Here is a 22,871-nt window from a genome sequence, read left to right on the forward strand (position 1 = left end):
AGCAAACGTCACTTTTGTCTAATTTTAAGTAATTGCCACACCCACGCAGCCTTCAGCCACCACCCTGATCAGTCAGCAGCCATCGACGTCAAGGCAAGACCCTCCACTAACAGAAAGGTTACAATTCGCTGAAGGCTCAGATGACGGTTAGCATTTTTTAGCAATAAAGTGTTTTTTAATTAAGGTATGTACATTGTGTTTTTTAATAAATTTATTTATTTATTTATTTATTTATTTATTTATGGCTGCATTGGGCCTTCGTTGCTGCACACGGGCTTTCTCTAGTTGCGGCGAGCAGGGGCTACTCTTCATTGCGGTGCACGGGCCTCTCGTTGCGGTGGCTTCTCTTGTTGAGGAGCACGGGCTCTAGGTGCGCGGGCTTCAGTAGTTGTGGCACATGGGCTCAGTAGTTGTGGCTCACGGGCTCTAGAGCACAGGCTCAGTAGTTGTGGCGCACGGGCTTAGTTGCTCCGCGGCATGTGGGATCTTCCCGGACCAGGGCTTGAATCCGTGTCCCCTGCATTGGCAGGCGGATTCTTAACCACTGCGCCACCAGGGAAGCCCCCTAATATAGAATTAAATGTCTATATTTGACTCAAATGTCGAAGCCACCTTTCTCTTCCCGACTTTTATTAGAATGTTCTGGAATTTTTTTTCTGAAGCCAGCAAGAGGCATATATGCTATGGCTTCCAAATGAATCTGAACCTTTTGGATCACTGCTGTGGATGCAGGAGGGTGTGAAACTCATGGGTTCCATTCTGAGGATGCAGCAATCAAAAGAGTTTAGCCTTGTTTGTGGCTCTAAGCATACCTGAATGTTCCCATCTCTACCTGCTTGTGAGGACAAATGTGGTTTTATGAATACTGACTACAAATACGGACTTATTAATATTAATACTGGATTCCCCTTGGCTCCCAGTTTCCATCTGCTTATACGGAAATATCAGTGCCTTGCAAATTTCCCCTCCCCGGGCATTTTGGGGGTCCTCAGGGCTGCCTTGCAGATGTCTGTTTATCAGACTCACTCCCGGCTTGCTGTGGCTGCCAGCCAAGTGGGGTCTCTGAATGTGCAGGTCCTAAATCTCCTAGGAGGGCTGTGCAGTGGTGTCATTACACCAGCTATAGCTGCCTCTGCCGCCTCAGTGTGGCTGAGCCGGAGACTTGCTGCCTCTGTGGAGCTTTCCGTGACCCTGCTGGCCCTGACAGCCCTGCAGAGGTATGTCACTTCCGCTCCCATGAGACAGAGTTGTAGCTGCTGCTTCCAAAACCTCATTCCTGTGGCTCACTTAATATCAGCATCCATACAGCCCCCTTCAGGGTGAAAGGAAGACTCAGTTTGTTCCACAGCAAGGCTGCTTGGGAACTAAAGTGCCACGAGGTTGAAGGAACCAGCAGTTTCCACTCCCACTCATGGCTCTTCTGCCTTGCTGGGTTCATCATACCACAAGGGGGTTAAGTTCACAGAAAAGCTAAAACTACTATCTCCTCCCACCCTCAGGCCATGTTCCTGAGTCTGGCTGGTTATTCTGGAGATCATCTCCCCCATCATAAATTCATGCCCAGAGAACCGGTCAGCCCACCCTGAAATCCAGCCTTCTTTGGGGCCTTACCAGTGTGTTGAACTTGTTTATACATATCTGAACTCAAGTTGTGGTCAGGGTTAAATATACCTCACCCCCACTTCCCAGTCCCCAAGTAAATATGTAGATATAAACAAATAAATGTGTGTGTGTGCAGGCGTGTGCACGTGTATCTGATCTATCAAACTTTGAAATCTGGCCCAGCCAGGGACCCCTGTTACAGAAAATCAAAAGACTTTTCTGTTAATGGAAGGCTTGATTATGGTCTACTATGAAGAAAATTAGATATTAGAGAAAACTATATATTATGAGAAAATATATATTTTACATTAGTCTTTTATTTTGAGAAAAATTATATGGCTAATAATGGCTTTTATGATGATTCTAATAAATGCACCACAAATATTTTTTAAATGAATGAATAAAAATTAAAATATACCTTATTCAATACAGCATTTTTCATCCATTCAGAAGCATCTATTAAAGTCATCATTGAAAAAACATTCGTTGTGCATCCATTATCTGCCAGGCATTGGGGATATTGTGGAGATATGAGAGGTCCCTACCCTGATGGATCTCATATTCTATTGGGGGAGTAATAAACAAGTAAAGAAATACATATATAACTTTCGAGTTGTGACAGTTTTCATAAAGCAAATTAAAGCAGAGCAAGGGGATACAGAGTGACAGCTGGGGAATGCTACTGTAGAGAGACAGGATGGAGACGGAAGGCCTCTCTAATAAGGATGTAACTTTGGAGGGAAGACTTGAAGGAAGCAAGAGAATGAGGCTTGCGCCAGTCTTGGAGGAGACAGGCAGAAGGAAAGCATGTGCAAAGGCCCTGGGGGTAGGTGAGGACAGAGGATGGATAGAGCTTCTAGGCTAGCATGGATGGGCATTCCTTTAGGGCAACTTTCAACCTGAATCATACTCTCTTCCCTCTTTCCCTTTCAGAAAGTTTAAGCATGCTGCCTGAAACAAGTCCATTAAACACCGCCACCCCCAATAACAACAAAAATCACCATTTATGAAGATCTACCACGTTCCAGAGATATTTACATAAGTCACTGACAATATTTAAAATAAACCTGGGAGGTGGGCATTGTAATCCTCATTTTAGCTTCATCACATGACCTGCCCATGACCACACAGCTGGTAAGTGATTGAACTCAAATCTACTGAGCTCCAGAGCCCAGTCTATTGCCATCATTTACAAAGTTTGCAGTCTTCTCCAACTTCAGCCTCTTTCTTCATATTAACTATCCTGTACTAGGTGGGTTCTGAGGCTCAAATGAAGACCCACTGGGCAGGAATAAGGAGAATAGGAAAGGAAGGTGGCTGTGCAGGAAGCTGGGTAGGTCCCAGGTGATTATACTGCTTTCATCGACTTTTGGAGGCCTCCACTGAGGCCCTGAGAGCGACCCCACAGTGGAAAGCCCTGCAGGAAGAAGTCGGGGAAGCTCGTCTGCCTCACTGGCCTGTGGGTATTCGGGAGTTTAGGGCCTGGAGACTGGGCATCCCATGGCCTATGAAGAGGATTTGCCTGGAGAGGGCAAGTTATGATACAGGAGGGCCGGTCCACTTATAGATCCTACAGGTCTTCAGCCTCTACAGATCAGGCTCACCATGTCATTTGTTCTGTCCCCCCAACTCTGAGTGTCTATGGTGGTCAGTAGCTGAGAGCTTTCCATCTCCTGTGGGGAGTCTACTAGGACCGGTGAACTCCGTGTCCTGAGCTCGGGCCAGAAGCTCTTCTCTGCAGGCAGAGGGGTGGTTCTCCCACACAAAGTGCCCTAGACCAGCTGGAGGAGGGGTCTTTTTCTTCTGGATTCTCTGCAGGGAGATTTTACGGTTGTGCAGGTCAGGACCCCTCAAGGATTGTGGTTGGATGGAACCCAGTATTCTCTCTTGTAAATCCAGCTTAGACAGGTACGGAGCATTCTCTCTAGTACCTTCCTGAGGACAGGAATCTGTTTTATGTTTCTGAAATCCCAACCATGCTCTTGAAGTCTCTCAAGTCCTCTGCCTCCAAATGGGAATCCTAATTAGTTAAGTACTCATTATTCAAAGAATGTAATTGTTCACAAACCCAATCGTTTATTCATTACTCCTTGTGTTCTTTTGCCCTTTGGGCCATCCCATTCAATTATCTAATACACAGAATGTAATTGAACAGTTCTCAGCATCTGCACCTGGCTGTTCAGTACTATTTGAAACAAAATCACACACTTGTGAAGATGAGTACAAGGATAGAGTAACTGCTATGAAGAACTACCCTCAAATTTTATGAGAGTAACAGCAAAAACGAAGGTCTCACTTACGTAAGAGGGTACCATGTGTATTCTCACTCCGATGACTCTCCTGGGATCCTCCTTTCAAATTGCTGGCTCAGGAACCCAGGCTCCTGCCATGTTGTGGCTCCATCTTCCTCTAAGTCCTTGGAGTTCTCTCTATTCAATCATCTAGTGGAGAAAGAAAAGGAAAGGCCGCATATGTGAGGACTGTGGAGGGTCATGAAGGGGGCTTATATCCCTCTGTCTCATATTCTTTTGGTTCAGACTCAATGATGTGGCTGCATCGTAGGCTGGAAAATGCAGCTTAGCTGGCTACCCTAGAGGAAAAAGAAGTGACTTGGTGAACAGTTGGCTATCCACTGTAAATTCATGGTCACTAAAGTCAACTGGGATGCTGCCTGCCCAGCATCCTCTGTTGCCCTAATCAGCTCTTTCTCTTCTATCAGTTATTTCAAATCTTAGTGTTTCCCAAATTTTGGACTCTACCATAATTCCCATTATTCTTTTTTTCAAAATAAAATATTTCCGACATATGCAAAAGTATAAAGAATGAAGCTCACCTGTATATCCACCACCCACTCAGGAAATAAAATACTGCAAAGACAGTTGAAGCTTTCTGTATATGTAACCCTGATTCTTTCTTAGCAGGTGATGTTGGCTCCTATTTAACAAAGAAAATAAAAGCCCACCATATTGTAACTCCCTCAATGTTCTGCCATCAATAATACAAATATCCTTGCTTCCATCACCATTTCCTCCTGTTTTCGGTGGCCCCAGGAGAGCAATATCTCCCCTCTCTTTAGCCCACCCCTTCCACTTGCTCTTTTCTCTCTTCCCCATTATCACAGAACTTATTCTTTTCTTATCCTCAATCTCTGTGTATTCAGTCTCTTCCTTGCCATCAACACTGAATTATCTTCAAGTCTCTTCCAACTTACTTACAAATACCAAAGCAAACCATCAGGGCTCTATGTAACTTCTTGTCCATCTCCAGGCTCACTCTCCTCTTCATGAAAATTCTCTGTGAAATGTCTGTCCACACATACTTTAATCCACTGTAATATGGACTCATCCCAGTGCTCCAAGGAACCAGTTCTATCCTAGGCCTCTATGACCACTGACTCAAGCCAGCAGACATTTCTCAGTCCTTATCATCTTTGACCTCTTAGCACATTTGACCCCATGGATCTCCCTCTCCTTCTTGAAATAGTCTTTTTCCATGGCTTCCCTGGAACTATGTTCTGCTTTTTCTCCTATCACTGTCTAGATCTTAGTACATTTATCCTCTACATTCCCTTAAATGTTGGTATTTCTTTTTTTTTTTTGTAACTACAAAAAGTTTATTGGTGCATATCTTTCCACACTTTTTCCTGTGTACATATTTTTAATTTTTAAAAACAAAAGTGGGATAATATTCTACATATTATTTTGGTTAAACAGATGATAGTTATCCATACAATGGAATATCCCAGCCATCTTTGTACATCATTAAATATTCTTCAACATTATTTTTAAGGGCAGCATAATATTCCATTTTAATGACAACTATCAAAATGATGATATTTCTTAAATGTTTTTTCCTAGATCATCTTCCCTTCTCCCTTTATACATTTTTCTTAAGTGATCTCATCTACTTCTTTGGATTCTCCCCCTTTTTCTTCCATAGGTCATTTTCTTCTGAATTCTTGTCAGCCCCAAGCCCAAATCTCTCCCACCAAAACCAAACAAAAAATGAACAACTTCATCAACAACAAAAATCTGTCTTTCAACCTTTGCTATGCCATCCACCTACTTTGCTATTCCTTCTTAGCCAAAATTCCTGATAATTACCTACAAATGTCCCTCCACTTCCTCACCTCCCACTTTCTCTTCAGCCCATTCTAACATACTGGCTTCCACTCTCATCACTCCACCATGATGACTCTTGAGAAGGTCATTGGTAACCTTCACATTGCTAAACCCAGTGGACATTTTTATCCATCTTTCCCCTGACCTCTTAGTAGCCTAAAGCCTGTGGAGTGAGTGCTTATTAAAATAGCCTTGGATTCTCTGACATCACACTTTCCTTCCCCTTTTTTGACTACTCCCTCTATGCCACTCTGTGGGCTCATCTCAAAATACCTATCTTTCAAATACTGAGCTTTTCAAGGTTTGGTCCTAAGAACACTTTTTTTTTTTTTTTTTTAATTCTCAAAGTCTCCCTGCCCTTGACTTCAGTTACCATTTAAATCCTAATGATCCACAAGTTTATTAAATGTCTGATCAGATCTCCCTTCTGAACTCCTAACCTGTATATCCAATTTTCCCCTCAGCTTTGCCGCTTGGATATTTTAAAGGCTTCTCCAATTCAATATTTCCCAAACTGATATCTTGCATTTTCTCTCTACATTTAGATCTCGTTCCCCAGTGTTTTCTGTTTCGATGAATGACACCATCATCCATTCAGATACACAAACCAACACCCCCCACCCCAAATTATACTTAATAATTTCTCCTCCCTCTTCCTCTAATTCCTCTTTTTGTCTTGTCAGTTTTGCCTCTTAAATATCTTGCAAATTTGTCAATTTCTTTCCATATCTACCAACACTCCTCTCTACATATCTTGTACCAATTTTCCTTACCCCCCCACCCCCCATGATCCTGCCATACTGACTTTAGAGGCCTTTAAACTAGGTTCACTGCTCATGTCCTGTTTTGTGGAACATTCTCTTTTTCTACTCCATGTTTCCCTATGACCTTGGAAACCCCTCTCATAATTCTGATCCCAGCTTAAGCACTTTTTTCCCCCAGGGAACTGTTCCTTGATTCCTCAGACTGGATCAAGTTTCTTTGTTATATACTCATGGTTTACTGTATCTTTCTTTCAGTACCTAAAACAGTATATTTATATTTGTGTGATTATCTGATCAATGCTGAACCTTCTCCACTAGATTATATAGCTTAGTCTGTATTGCCAACCTCCCTATTCCTGGCACAGAGTTCAGGACATGACACATATCAGGTGCTCAGCAAATGTTTAAGTGGTTTCAAGTACCAACTGTAGGCTGACAACTGCTAAACTATCTCCAACCCAAGTTGCTCTTCTGAGCTTCAGATCTATATAAACAACTGTTTGCTGGGCATCTCTGATTGGGTATCTCACTGGCATCTCAATCTTAACAAATCCCAAACTATGTTTCTTATCTCCTCTACTCCCATCCAGACCTCAATCTCTCCCTGAGTTTCTGTCTTAAAGAATGATTCCCCGCAACCTTTTATTTGCCCAAATTAGATACCAGGCATCAGCTTTGAAGTTTCTCTCTCCTTCATCTCTCACGTCTGATAAAGCACCAAGTCCTACTAATTCTACCCCTCAATTATGTTTCCAATCTGTCCATTTCTACTCTACCTCATGGTCCTCATTCCAGTTCAGATTATGATCAACTCTAGCCTAGATCACTACAAATGGCAACCCCTTTACTGGCCTCCCTCCCCCTAGCCTTGTGTTCCTCGTAGTCATTAACCTTTACAAGCAGTAATATGTCAAAAACGAAATGCTGATCATACGTATTCTTCAAACCCCTAGAGAGTTTCCCATCACTTAACTCTGAAGGATCCAGTTCTTGCTTGGCTCTCCATCATCATCTTTCATCCTTTTCCCTCCATACTCCTTTCTCTATCCATCCTAGATTACTTCTAGTTTATTGAATGGGCCCTGCTCTCTTATACCTTCAGATTTTCTGCATTAGTAAGTTACTGTTGCATAACAAATCATTCCAAAACTTAGTATCTTATAACAACAATCATTTATTATTTCCCACGGACCTATGGGTTAGCTGGGTAATTCTTCTGTTTGGGCCAGATTCATCTGCTCTCCAGTGGACTAGCTCATTTGTCTTTACTCGTTTAGCAGGCCAGGTGGGGGCTGGCTGGTCTAGAATGATCTGGCATGGCCTCATCTGGCTCCCCTCCACATAGTTCCCCACCTCCAATAGGCAAGCCCTGGTTTATTCTTATGGTGGTGGCAGAGTTTAAAAGAAAGAAAAAAAAAAAGAGAGAGAGAGCAGAAACATGCAAGGCCTCCTGATGCCTAGGCATGAAGCTGACATATGATGATTTCTTTTGCATTCTATTAGTCAAAGCAAGTCACAAGGTCATCCCAGAATCAACGGGTTGGAAATAGACCCCACCGCTTGATGGTAGGAGCTGCAAACCCACATTGCAAAAAGATGGGTACGTAAATGGGTGGAGAATCTGGGCCATTTTTGCAATCAGTCTACCCCATCGACTTTATTTTCCTTTTGCAGAGAATACCTTTACCCCAGCGCTTCTCTTTAATAACTCATAATTATCTCTGGTCTCAATTCAGGTGTCACTTCTGGGAAGCTTTCCCAGATTCCTCTAGATGTCTTTCCTCTGGACCTCATCATTAGAGCACATATATTAAATATCTGACTACTTATCTAACCCTCCATAAGTCTTTGAGGACAGTGTCTTATTTGGTCACTTCCTAGTACAATGCCTGGCAACAACAGCAGGGACTGTGCAATAAAAATCAATCAAGCTAGGTCTCAAGAAGCAAATTTAAATGTAAAATGCACAATAAAATCAATCAATATCAGCATGTGCCTCCCCTGCCACTCAAATCTCTGATTATGGATAAAACAGCATCAAATATTTTCCCCAACTCACCTTTACCCCTTTATTTTCCTTTCTTTTTTTCTTCCTCAGTAGAAGCAAAAGAGCAGGATTTGAACTTTACTGTGTGATTCTACTCATGCAGGGTAGTCACAAACATATAAACACAAGAATAATGGGCATGAATCTACCTTATTTTCTTAGTGGGGCAGGAGTATTCATTTCAAGCCCCTTCTTTTACTGCACTGTTCTCATCACCCATCTGATAAGAAGTAATGCACTGTTTTATCTATAAATTACTTTTTCTCAGGGCTCAGTAATTTTCATCACTAGTCTCATGTCTTCTGTGAATCTCTGATGTCTCACAACAGAGCTAAATCTGGTATTCATGGTGCAATCTCTAGAGCAGTGAGGCACAAGATGACTCCAACTTCCTTCAGTCGGCTGGCTTCTCTTTGCCATCTTATCACATTAATTTCCAAGTTGTTACTGACTTTTCTTAATCACCTCTCTCTCTGTAATTACTTTCCTCTTGCCGTAGTTGCTTCCTCAACCACACACCTCACCTCACCCCATGCACAGATTTCATGTGTTGCTGTATCTTCCTCTTAGGACATGGGAGTTGACAATTTTCTAGTCACTTTCCCGTCCACCTATTTTCTTTTGCTTTCCCGTCCACAAATTTTTTTCTCTCGCAAGTTATTATTATTTTAAGTATCTGATCCAACCGGAAATGCTAATCCCCCATCCCTATATAATTCATTTTAATAGCAAGTTGCGATGAAATGGGCAGTTATGGCTCTTACATCTTTAAGCCCGTCAAGGCTTATACTGTCCTCTCCTCACATTACACTCTCATGGTTCCCATCATTGCCATTGCAGCCCATCTTCTTGACCTTTCACCAACTGCCCCTGAGGTCAACTACCATTTATCACAAAAGAGAGGATAAGCAATAAGAACAACCCATGCAAAAAGTATTTCTCAGAAACTCCCCACACTGACCATTAGAGTTAGTCAACTAGGACTCTGATTCAGCAAGATAACCCTTAGATTCTCAAAGTAACAGGATGAATGCTAAGTGAGCCACTATTCCCAACCAGTAGAAGGTTCAGTATTCATAAATCATGCCGAAGTAGCCCCATTTACCTCTTAGACAAATTTACTGGGTAGTCTTCAGTAAAATACTTGGCAAAGTTTCCTGGGTAGTCTTGAGAACCATGAGGGAGAATATAGATAGGATGATCCTATGGTTGCATAATTATGTGGATAGCTAATTATTCCTACACATAGAAAGTTGATCAGTGGGGTTGGAAATGTTTTTTTTTTTGTTTTTTTGTTTTTTTAATAAAGGGCCAGGTAGTAATTACTTTAGGCTTTGTAGGCTGAACTACTCAAGTCTACTATGGTAGCCCAAGAGCAGCCCTAGACAATACATAAAAGAAAGAGCATGGTTGTTTTCCAATAAGACGTAATTTACAAAACAAGCATGGGCTGAATTTGGTCTATGGGCATAATTTGTTGACCCGTGTCTTAGGGTCTAAGCTACCGGGGACATGACTATCTTTTGCAAGTTTTAGTGACCCATACAGCGTAGAATTCTAAACCTTCAATCTGCAACTGGACTGTTGTCTTTAATTACTGGACCTCACGGCACTGTATTAGTGTTCACACTTGCTGACGCACACGTGCACGCACAGATGCTCAGTCACCATAGAGAGGTTTTCTTTTATTCAGGTTAGTATCATATATCCTTAGAGAGAAAAGAAACATTGAGCCTTTTTTTAACAGAAATCGGTGCAGATTAAGAATTAATCTACACATAGACAAGCTCATAAAAAAACATAAGACAACATTAGCAGTTAATTAGAAATTAATGCTAAAATGCTAAATGAAGTTCTTAGATTAAAGCAACTACATCACACTTGAATTGTTAATATGGCAATTAGCTTAGTCACCTACAAAGTACTTGTTAATAAATACTTCATAAAGACTTCTGTTAAATGAGAGTACAGCAGGTTTAGAAAATGTACGTTTATATGGTCTTTAAAAATGTACTCAATGGAGTTATTTGTAGTGAGGTGGATGGAGTTAGAGTCTGTCATACAGAGTGAAGTAAGTCAGAAAGAGAAAAACAAATACAGTATGCTAACACATATATATGGAATCTAAGGGGAAAAAAAAGGTCATGAAGAACCTAGTGGCAAGACAGGAATAAAGACACAGACCTACTAGAGAATGGACTTGAGGATATGGGGAGGGGGAAGGGTAAGCTGTGACAAAGAGAGAGAGTGGCATGGACATATATACACTACCAAACGTAAGATAGATAGCTAGTGGGAAGCAACCGTATAGCACAGGGAGATCAGCTCTGTGCTTTGTGACCACCTAGAGGGGTGGGATAGGGAGGGTGGGAGGGAGGGAGATGCTAGAGGGAAGAGATATGGGAACATATGTATATGTATAACTGATTCACTTTGTTATAAAGCAGAAACTAACACACCATTGTAAAGCAATTATACTCCAATAAAGATGTTAAAAAAAAATGTACTCAATATGCTTGCTTTTTAAAAAGTCTAGTCATGGTACCTTCTTGAAAGAATTCATGCCACAGCTAAACGTGAAATATTTTTTCCCTTCTGAAACTAAAGCCAATACTTTACAATAGTGATTCTCAAAGTATGGTCCGCAGACCAGCAGCATCCGCATCGCCAGGGAACTTGTTAGAGATGTCAACTCTTAGGCTGCACCCCAGACTTACTGAATCACACACTGTGGGGTGGAGCCCAGAAGCCTGTGCTTTAACAAGCCTTTCCAGTGATTCTGATACAGTTCAAGCTTGAGAACTACTGCTTCACAACCCTGAGGATTAGCTGCAAGTAAGGTTCAGCTGCGTGTGTCCTAGACTGTGTGCATGGGGCAGTGGGTCCTACTATGTCAGGTCCTACTATGTCAGGTCCTACTATGGCACCGTGTTGGAATCACCCGGGGTACGTCATAAATACTGATGCCTGTGTCCTATGCAGAGATTACGTTTAATTGGTCTGATGTATGGCCTGGGCTTTGAAATGTTAAAAAACTTCCCAGATGATTCTAACCTGCAGACGTGTTTAGTAAACATTGGAGTAGAAGCCATACTCCAACCCAAACATGGCAGAAAAAGCTGTTTTTGATGGTATGGAGGATGACCGTCTGCTTCTTAGTTCCCTCCCAGGTTAGATTTAGCTGTGTTTTTGTTCAAAGATGGTTTGTTTTCTGTATTTGTCTTTGGGAAAATCCTAGGGTCTTAATAGCATCAGCTTAGACAGGCTCTTTGTGAGGCTGTAAAGAGTGGTATATAATTGTATGGTTACATACATGTACTCTTGTTTTGCATACATTAAAATATAGTTTCTTTTATCCTTAAAACACCTACACACACACACACACACAGACACACACGCTTATCTGTTATGCTGTAAGTCCATAGTGGCATGTACACCATGCCTTTTTGTTAATCTGACATATAGGAGACAACGAATATTGTTTCCAGATTACCAGCCATTTACTAGACAAGCAAAAATGAAACAAAGAATCCAGCAGTCAACTCAAGAAGCAAATAATAAGAAATATAAACCAAAGGAAAGCAGAAGAAATTCATTCATAAATATAGAAAGACATTAGTAAATGAAAATGCAGAAAAAAAATTGCCATGTTTTCCTTAAAAATGAGAAAAAATAGATGAACCATTAACTGGTCTAATTAAGAAAAAAAGATGAAACTCAGCAAACAAAATTAGGAATACAATAGGAGCATCGTATATACAGAGGAACAGAAAAGAATTATACAAATATTCTACATACTTCTATGCTAATAATTTTTAAAATCTGGATAAAAAGGAAACATTTCTAGGACTACACAGTTGTAAAAAGATGATGCAGAAAGAAGGAAAATGTTTAAATAGCTCAGTAACTATAGGAGACAGTGGAAAAAAAAGTTTTCACAGGTACATTTTTTCAAATCTTAAGTTTCAAATATTCCTAAACCATTGAGACAGTTCCAGGGAATACTGAAAGAAAGCAACATTTCATCTTTTTACAAAGCCAGAAGCTAGAGTGATGATGACAAGCACACCTGACATTCAAAAAGATTTTCACAGGCTGGAGAGAGCAAAGGAGCAGGGGAGGGAGAGAGAGAAACTGGTGATTTCGCAAGGACTTCACAAAATGGATCTAAGGAAAACTAAATTTTATTAGCCCAAGTGGGAGGCCAGGAAAAGGCCTTGAGCCTTCTGGAGCTCCCATTGTTGAGGGATGAATGGCCTGGGGGAATCAAAGTATTTCCTTGATTCTAAATCTCCATTGACTGTAAAACCGTCAATTTAATTATAGATATTTTAGGGATAAAACAAACTACATTGAATGAACCTAAAATTAGAAAACATGCATTCATATACTAATATGCCACTCTTTCAATATCACCAGATTGCATCTAAGCCTTCTTCACACTGCAGAGTCTAAAACTTCCTGGGACTCATTTTCAGCGGCTGCAGTGATGAACAGCACACAGTGATGGACTGCTTTCACTATCTGAGCTGCCGGACTTGACCTCCCCACCAGCTTTAGGATGACAGTAAGTTTGGAGGACTATCTAAGAATTCCAAGGCTGTGCCTGCATTTCTTATTTGGTTAAACTCTGGTTTCATTCTTTCCTTTAATCAAATCCCGTATTCGCTGGAAGAGACTGAGCTTCCTTTGAAAGTCAGCCAGAAGCTTTAGACTAACAGCTCTTTGGTGCCTGGGTAATAGTCCCTTGTCACATGTATAGGAGCCACACCAACCACTCTTGGCTTTCAGAATCCTATGGTCTCTTCTGAGATTTTTTATTTCTACTGCCTTTGTTGTCCTGGTATTTTCACAAGAAATCTTCTATTTGCACAGTAATGTCTCTTTCCAATGCAGCATGAGTGGAATATTTTTAAAAGTCATTTTAAAAGACAATTAAAGTAACTACTGCCCAAATCTTTGTTTGTAATACCATTCTCCAATAAAAGGAACTAGGGCTCTTTGGACAAATAGTTGATTCTAGGGCTGGGGCAGGAAATACACAAGTCTGGAGCATCTTGTAGAGGTAGAAATAAAGGAAATGCTTTAAAAAAAAAACCCACAATGATGGGAGTATGTCGAGGGATGCAAGAGTCAACTGAAGGAACTCCCAATGGACGAAGCTGGAATAATTTGAGCAACAAAATAAAGCAGTATAGGATTATTATCCAAAGTATAGAATAAATATCCATGAGTCCATATGGATATAAATAAATGGTTGGATGACTAAGTAACGAACTGAGTAATTAACTAGAGGAAAAGCAGCAAATCCCCCCAGGCAGAAGAATTTCAAATAATTTATGTAGATACTCTGCCCTCAAGGAGGTGGAACATTATTACCCCGCTTCTTAAGTTTGGGCTAGGCAAAGTGACTTCATTCGTAATCTAATCATGAGACAAACATCAGACAAATTTCACTAGAGAGAAATTTTACAAAACAGTTGACCAGTCCTCCTCAAAACTGTCAAGATCATCAAAAACAAGGAAATTCTGAGAAACTGTCATAGCCAAGAAGAGATAAGAAGATACGACAAATAAATGTAATGTGGTATCCTGGATGGGATTCTGGAAAAGAAAAAGGACATTAGGGAAAAACTAGGGAAATGTGATATGGACTTTAGTTAGTAATAATGTATCACTATTGTTTCATTAGTTGTGACAAATGTACCATACCAATTAGAGAAACTAATAAGAGGGGAAAGTGGTTAGGGGGTATGTGGGACTCTGTATTATATTCCAACTTTTCTGTAAGTATACAACTATTCTAAAATAAAAAGTTTATTTAAAAAAACAAGGATGTAAATATAAATTAAAATTCAACTATGTGTACCACTTTCAAAGCAAATATCTCAATGGAGGTGGCAATCAGATGAATGGATTCCTTTAATACATGGCTAAATTCAAACATTCAGGCTAACAACGCAGATTTTCTTTCTCTTCTGACATCATGTTTTAGAATGCATACTGATTTCAAAAATATTAAAATCTAACAAAAGATCACTTAGTATTAAGGATAATTAATTTTAGCATTTATTAAGTGCTAACGGAAGAATATTTATTTTTGTGCTGTGAGCTCCTTAAGCGTAGGACTGGGTTCCATTCATCTCTGTCTGCTCTGCACCCGACAACATGGGTGGCTCAACTGTATTTCAAGTTATGTGAGGCTGAATGCATAATGGCATAAATTTACTGAATGATTAATAAGGGTGCCTGGCTCTGCCCGTAACAGGGAAGAGCTAAATCGGACTCCATGTTCGATCTGCTTCGTTGACTTTAACCTTTGCTTTTCGTTGCTTTTGTTATTCTAATCATACGTAATGGCCTGCCTCAGGGAACCCTGCCCCTCTGCCTGAATCTTAAAAGAAAGTGCCTCTGTTCCGCACACAGGGAGACAGTCTGACCCCTCCCACCTGTGGATGGCGCCAAGAAGGAAGAAACTAACACATCCCTTCCCCGAGGCTGGCCATTCCCGGGGATATTTGCAAAACTTACGGCCTTTTTACTTTACGTCCTCATCTCCTCCCGCTCTCTGTACTATAAAAGAAACTGGCATCCAAACCCCGATAAGATGGTTTTTCGGAGACTCTAGTCCGCCATCTTCTCGGCCTGCCGGCTTTCCGGGTAAAGTCGTCTTCCTTGCATCAATACCTCGTCTCTGATTCATTGGCCTGTCAGTGGCGAGCAGAGCGAGCTTGGACTCGGTAACATGCCCACCAGGGTGGTTACAGAAATGGAGAAGTGAAACCGAGCAGGACCCTATGGGGCTCCTGGGCACAAAAGCCTTTCTGTGTCCCCCATGGTTTTTTTTTCCGCCTTGCAGCTTGCGGTAGTTCCCCCACCAGGGATTGAACCTGATGCCGAAAGCTCAGCCTCTCTGTGCACCGGTGCCGAATCGAATCTCGAAGTCAGTTTTGGGTGAAGTAGAAAAGGATAGCTTTATTGCTTTGCCAGGCACAGTGGGACACAGCAGGCTCCTGCCTCGAAAAACTGTGTCCCACCCCAGGGGAGTTTGGTGAAGAGTTTTATAGCAACGATTCAAGGGTGGGGTTGCTGACAAGATTAGGGTCTCAGGTGGTGGGTCTCCTAATCTGAGGAGCTTCTCTGCTCCCTTTAATCTCGCCTCAGGTGGTTTCCTGGCTGCTCCTCCCTTGATTAGCAACTGTTCACATCTGCCCTTTGGAACTCAGGGAAGGTCATGGAGGCTGGAGTCTTGCCTACAAGAAACAGGGGACAAAAAGGGACTCTGTGCCCAGGAGCCCCACAGGGCCACACTCGGTTTCAAACTCTTGCCCTCAGCAGTGAAAGCGTGGAGTCCTAACCACTGGACCACCAGGGAATTCCCCCGCCCCCAGTTTCTTGATTACAGGCAATAGGCTTCATTCAGCCCCCCTGACCTTCCCTGAGTTCCAACAGGTCGGTGCTAATTAGGGAAGGGAGGGGATGAAGAGACAAGGGAGGAACAGTCAAGAGAAACAACAGTGCAGCCTTGGGGCAGGGTCCTGGTTCCCCTCAAGGGACACACATAACAATACCTTGGAGCTGTTTAGCAGATACTGAAACCACCTCCAGGTGGGAGAAGTTAACTACATGCTGCCCACAAGCACGGAGACCCCAGACCAGCTGGAACCAGAAGGTTGATGATGCTGACGCCCACTTACCTCCCCACCAGCCAATCAGAAGAATGTCCACGAGCTGATCACGCCCTCTGTGAACCATTACTATAAAACTCCTCACTACCCCCTCCAGGTCGGGACACACAGTTTTGAGGGCATTAGCCCACTGTGGCCCCTTTTGCCTGGCAAAGCAATAAAGCTATTCTTTTCTACTTCACCCAAAACTCTGTCTCCGAGAATTAATTGGGTGTCGGGGGTACAGAGGTCTGATATAGCTTCAGAAGGAGTAATAAAAGGAACACAAGCAAACTCATACACATACAGCAGCAGCAATTCTGCTTTGACACTATTTTCTTAGGGTCCTTTGTTTACGTAAGTGGTTTTGGTCTAATTTTACAGGTGTGCTCTTTCAGATGTCAGATGGATTTTCTTATGATTGTTCTTTTGAGTTATTTTTTATGCTCAACAAAATGGTAATTTAGAACTATTTCACCAAAAGCATTTGTAAGATATATTTAAATAAAACAAATATGGGCAAAACAACAACAAAAAACCCCCAGAAGCTTCAGATTTTCTTGAGGACATTTGAAGCACTGTCCCCCATTTCTGCCACGCGTGCTGCAGGGACTGTGGCTGCTGGGCATGAGGACTGTAAGTGAGATGAGTCAGAAGAGCTTAAAGTTTTGTGGCGACTGAGTGTCGTTAAATTGTTAAAGAAGACTTCAATCTTTTTTTGCAGATCTTCTCCTTCAGTGATCCCATTCCCGGAAACCCACCTTCATTCTCCCAGTGAACCCTTTCAGAAGCCCGTGGTCCATCTGGACCCTTCCTTCTCCACATTTCAACAGCAAATTAATCACAGTATCTTGTACTTTCTAAGCACGAAGCTTCTCTTGAATTTGCCCACTTCTAAAGGTGGTTACTCCTTTTGTCTGAGTGACCACTGTTCACTAACGGATTGCTTTTCTTTGATTCTTGTCCTTTCTGATCCACTGCCACACAGGAGCCAAAGGGATTGTTAGCAAATGCAAATTTTATGATGTCATTCTGAATGACTTCCTGTTGTTCTTGGCAGAAAGCTTAAAACCTTTCCGCAGCCTCTCCCTCCTCTGTAGTGAACATCACAGGGCGGGCCCGGACCCCCTCCCTTCAGGATCTAGGCATTCATCTCCCACTTGATGATGCAGGGCTCACAGCTGTCTCTCCCCGGGAATCACGCTCAGTTGGGATTATCATCCAATGACTGGTCAATGGTGGGATGTACAAAGGTCTGTCCCCCTTGCCTCAATGTGGGACAACCCTGAAGGGCGATCCCAGCTCCCCATGTTATCTGCTGAGTCCTCTTTTGCAAAAATGTTGAAGTCCAAATTCTCCCTCTGCTCAGTCCTGCTTCTCCCGACCTCCTTTAGAGGCTGTTCCCGTGAACCCAGTTTAAGACACCACCGACTCTCTTGCCTCACCCCTCCCTCTCTGCATGCAATGCATCCTCTGCCCCATCTCTGTGGCGACCTGGATTCCAGTCCTGCGTCTGCACCAGCTGATGGAGCCGAGGCTCATCGTTTGACATTTACTCTTCTGTAACAGAAGGCATTCTAGATGAGAGAGTCTTGAACTTTCACATGCCTACGAATCACACCGGTCTTGCTAAAATGCACGTGTGGATTTTCTGAGATCTGCATTTCTAATAGCAGCTCCGAGGTGACGCTGATGCTCCTGGCCTATAGACCACACTCTAGTATTAAGATTCTAGAAATTCTCTTAGATTTGTTGTAGCTGTACTAGTTTGACAGGTACCAGCACAGAATTGGTTTCAAACCCCGGCTCTGCCCCCTTCCAGCTATGTGGCCTTGACCCGGGTATTCAGTCCAAGCCTCAGTTGCCTCATTCACAAAATGGGAGGAAATGGTGCCAACTCTTGGGTACCGGTGGAGACTGAATGATATAATACAGGCAGAACACTTGGCACAGTGCCTGGCACATGGCCCTCAAAAATCGTCAGCTTCATTCTGTAACCACACATCAGCATTCCAGGCCAGAACGTGCAGACGGTTATTATGGATCAGTCCCTTGAGCCGCAGCCAGACATTCAGATGGGCACCGCTGGTAGCACCATCTCCGAACTCGAAGTGGTACAGAGCTGCAGAGAGGAATCCAGAACAAAACCGACTGTTTGGGTGCAGAGAGGTGAAGAGGGGCTCTATCCAACAGAAGAGCAAAAGCTAGGAAGGGAGATAGCACTGCTTTCTGGAATTTTCCATGTCATGTCACAAGTAAAGAAAGGCACATAAGTCTCAGCTCCTGGTCGTTCTGTGTTCTGTGGGTCAGATGACCTAGGAAGTGGGGAATGGGCTCCTCGCAGGAGCAGAAGAGAACCCATCATATAAAATAGATGATCAACGAGGACCTACTGCAGAGCACAGGGAACTCTACTCAGTGCTCTGTAATAACCTATATGGGAAAAGAATATGAAAAAAAAAAAAATATATATATATATACGTATGTATAACTGAATCACTTTGCTGTACACCTGAAATTAACACAACATTGTTAATCAACTATACTCTAATACTAAAAAAATTTTTAAAAAAAGAAGCGAACTCATCACGTTATTTGTCTTTTCTGCCCTTTGTGCTTTGTAGCCCCTCCCAGAATATACCCTTAAGACTCATGCTGGATTTAATCCTAGCAAGTGTATGTATGATCAAAAAACCAATAGCCCCCAGACACAGCATTAAATAGGACTCCGTGGCCTTAACATCTTTTCTTTGATTCAGAGCAAAGGAGCTCTATCAACAGGAAGCATCGTTGTTTTCTCTCAGTAGGGATGGCTGAGAGCAGCAGCTGTTGTATGAACCAGCGTACCGACAAAGGGACAAAGGGACACATCCTGGAGCTGTGTGAGACAAACAGGCAAACAGCGAATGTCATTGATTCCATTTCAGCCAAGATCAAGTGCAGATGGGCTGGAGAGGCAAGGACACACTCAAGGCAGCAAAGTTGGGGGCTGGGGGGTGGCATTCGGGGACGGGGTGGGGAGGAAGCTGTCTAGCAAAGCTGCTCTGCTAAGTCCTTGGCAGTCCCTAACCTGAGCAGACACACTGTCAGAGGAAGGGCAAAGGTAAGGCAGGCCTCAGTGAAGTAATTCTGTTTTTAACTGGTGAAAGGAAATTGACATAGAGGAGGACACATTTTGCAAAAGACCTACAACACCTCTGGAAACACAAAGAAAGGGGAAAAGGGAACGTGAAATTTACCTGAGCTGGTCATAACAGCCCTGCTTGCTTTTTAACAAGTTCAGTTGATGTTAATGTTTTAGTCATCTACTAAGAGCAATGTGTTCACTTTTCTAAACGAATGAAATTTTCCTATACTCACAACTCATTCATTCATTCATTCAACTTCGTTTCTAGCTTCCTCTACTGTTACATGTGGCCAAAGGATGGGGTCCTCACCAATGGAACACGAGCGGAAGGGATACACTCCAAGCCTGGCCCATACAACCTTCTCTCCCACAGTCCTTACTCTCTTCTTCATTTGACTGCAGAACAGAGAAGATCTGAAGAATCTTCTGGAAGACCGAGCCACAAGACAGGAGACTGAGTTATTAAATGATTGAATGGAGTAGAGTTCAAGTGCTCAACTGATTCCACGGCCCCATTATATGCGTGAGAAATAAACATTTATTGTGCTAAGCCATTTAAATTTTAGTGCTGTATGCTACGACAGCGAATCTACCCAGACCAACACATGTGCATAATGCAATGAGGGTATAGGATATGAATCACCTTAGTCCCAGGGAATCTGGGAAGGCACTGCAGATGTGAAAACACTCAATGGCGTAGAAGAAGGACGATACGTTTGCTAAACAGACAAGGGAGAGGGGAAGGGCATTCTGTGGGCAGGCAAGAACAAACGCAAGGGTAAGACCACTAAATCGAATGGGTTATTTGGGAAATTCTGTTTTCATATGGTTGGAATGTTAGATGGCAGGTGAGACTTGAGAGGCAGCAGACAACTGAGGGGCAGGGGTGGGCAAACTATGGCTTGTGGGTCAGTTCCGACCTGCTACTTGTTTTTGTATAACCTGTGAACTCATAACGGTTTTTGTATTTTTAAATGGTTGGAAAAAGTGAAAAGAAGAAGAATATTTTGTAACATATGAAAATGATATGAAATTCAAAGTTCAGTGTCAATAACTTAAGTTTCATTGGAATACATCCATGCTCATTCATTTATATATCGTCTATGGCTGCTTTTGCACTACGATGGCAAATGGCAGAGATGAACAGTTGTGACAGAGACCATATGGCCCACAAAACCTAAAATATTCACTATCTGCGTTTTAACAGAAAAAGTTTGCCAACCTCTGCTTTAGAGTCTGGACTCGATCATGTGCGATAGACCACATTATTGTTCCCATTCTTCACTTCTCCTTGAATCCATACTCTTGTCACGTGACTTTGAATTTCATACCACTGGGTGCAGTATGTTTTTCTGCTTCACTGATGTTGGGCTTGGGCCATGTGATTTGCTTCAGTCTATGGAACATGAGAGAAAGTGCACTTGTTCCAAGCCTTGGCAGTAATAGAAATTACATGTTTTTGCTTTTCCTTCTTGTATTTCTGTCATCGTCACTAGAAGGACACATCCCTCATAGCATAAGAATAAAAGGAATGTGGAACCGAGCCACTGGAACTGAACTTCAGACACAGAATCTGAACCAGAGCCATTCCAGCCAATTCTCAGACCTATTAGAGTGTGAACAAATGTTGATTGTTGTATGCCAATGAGCTCTGGAATTGTTTAAGTGGTAGAAGCCGATTGATGTATCATGTAGCTGCTGAGGAGAGAAAATACTAGGTGCAAGCCAAGGCACACATCCTTATAACCAAATGTTAAAGAACATTAGCAAGTTAAGGTTGCTGAGGCCTAATGCTAAAGGCATTTTGTATTAGTCATATGAAAGCCTGGTGTGAAAGCACAGTCACAGTGAATTTAGGCAGAAAACATTTGACTCTTTCTCCTTTTCTTGAGATCTGAATAAGGCCTCTGACATTCCTTCCCTAAAGTTAAGTGGTCCTATATTTGCATAGAAATTGTCTTTTTCTTCCTTTTATTGCAACTAATATTTGTTTTTGCATACCACTACTACGTCTTCAATGGCTCTCTAATAGGGATATGTCCCTTCCCACAATCTGACCTGTCATAGTTTTGGAGCTTGAGAATCTCTAATTCATCTATCCCAGGAAATTCTCAAATATGAATCATTCTCTGAACCACCTAAGAAAGGAGATGAGGTAAAACACTAAAAGTGTCCCTTCCAGGTTTCTTGGCTAATACCTATGTGGGTTGTCTTGGTGACTGGAGAAGAGATGGAGAACAGAGCAGAGACTAGAGAAGATATTGTCATACTGGGACCTATAAAACCTTTGTGAACATTTGTTTCTCAGAAATTAACTCAGAAAATGGCATCATTCACTGACTTGGTTTTCTGGGTATCACAAGGTTAATGAAATCCCCTCAAGATTCTATAAACTGGGATTATTTCTTTTTTTCTCTTATCCCAGAGTCCTAGGGGTCATGGCTAGGGGAAGACGCATCCTGGGCATGGTAATGTTAAAATTTAAAATTTGATCTGTGATTATTTATTTGTTATATCAAAATTTCCCACTTCTTTTCAGTTGCCACCTGCCCTCTCACCACCAAAATTCAGCAAGTAAGACAGGCAGACACATAAAACCACAATCATACTCAAAATAATTAAATCACAATCTCTGGGGGATGAGACACAGGCATCAGTATCTTCTGAAACTCCTGGGTGATTCCAGTGTGCAGAGAAGTTTGAGAACCAGTGTTCTGAGCCTGTTCTTGGTAAAGCAGCATTCTCCTCATCATAGGGGCACAAAGAGACTATCACGCCATTGTAAGAGCTGGGGACATTTAGTCCAGATCAAGACATGTATCAGCTAAGATATTTTCAGTTTCAAAGTAACAGAAATCCTGATTCACACCAGTTCACATAAGACCATTTGCAGTGTCACACACATGGAAAGTTCAATGGCAGGATTCTTTCTGTCTCTCCATGCTGCCACCCGTGGTGTCATCGCTGGTGGTTCTACGAGAGCATTCCAGAAGCATCTGGGGCTATACGCTTTCCTTTCAGGTTCAGTCCTAGAGAGAAAGCTTTCTTTCCTTCAACGACTGGACAGTGTCCTGCCTTTGCTTTGATTGGATCAACTTAGGTGCGTGCCACCCTCATCCACATAGTAACCAATCACCAGCTGTCTTAGCTCAGGCTGCTATAACAAAATACTACAGACTGGGTGGCTTAAGCAACAGAGATTTATTCCTCACAGTTCTGGAGGCTGGGAAGCCCAAGATCAGGGTGCCAGCAGATTCAGTGTTTGGTGAGAGCCCATTTCCTGGGCTGCAGATGGCTGCCTTCTCGCTATGTGCTCACATGGCCTTTCTCTGGTGTATGCATGTGGAGACAGAGGGCTCTTATACCTCCTCCTCTACTTATAAGGCCACCTCATGATGGCATGAGGGCATCACCCTCATGACCTACTTTAAACCTAATTACCTCACAAAGGCCCACCTCCAAATACCATCACATTGGGGGTCAGGACTTCAATATATGAATTTGGGGGGCACACAAACATTCAGATCATAACACTAGCTAACT

At 42.3% G+C, this 22,871-nt stretch overlaps 1 long non-coding RNA gene across 1 annotated transcript in view; it reads right to left on the bottom strand.

The window, feature by feature from the left end:
• Positions 1 to 216: 216 nt before the first annotated feature.
• LOC309653003 overlaps positions 217 to 22,871 on the bottom strand; it is an 85,671-nt gene continuing 63,016 nt past the window's right edge. The window contains exon 3 of the long non-coding RNA XR_014258968.1: positions 217 to 4,043. This is a non-coding gene — a long non-coding RNA (uncharacterized lncRNA). The remainder of the gene's footprint in view (positions 4,044 to 22,871) is intronic.

This window comes from Balaenoptera physalus (genome assembly GCF_965194825.1).
Source record: "Balaenoptera physalus genome assembly, chromosome: X".
Classification (NCBI taxonomy): domain Eukaryota; kingdom Metazoa; phylum Chordata; class Mammalia; order Artiodactyla; family Balaenopteridae; genus Balaenoptera; species Balaenoptera physalus.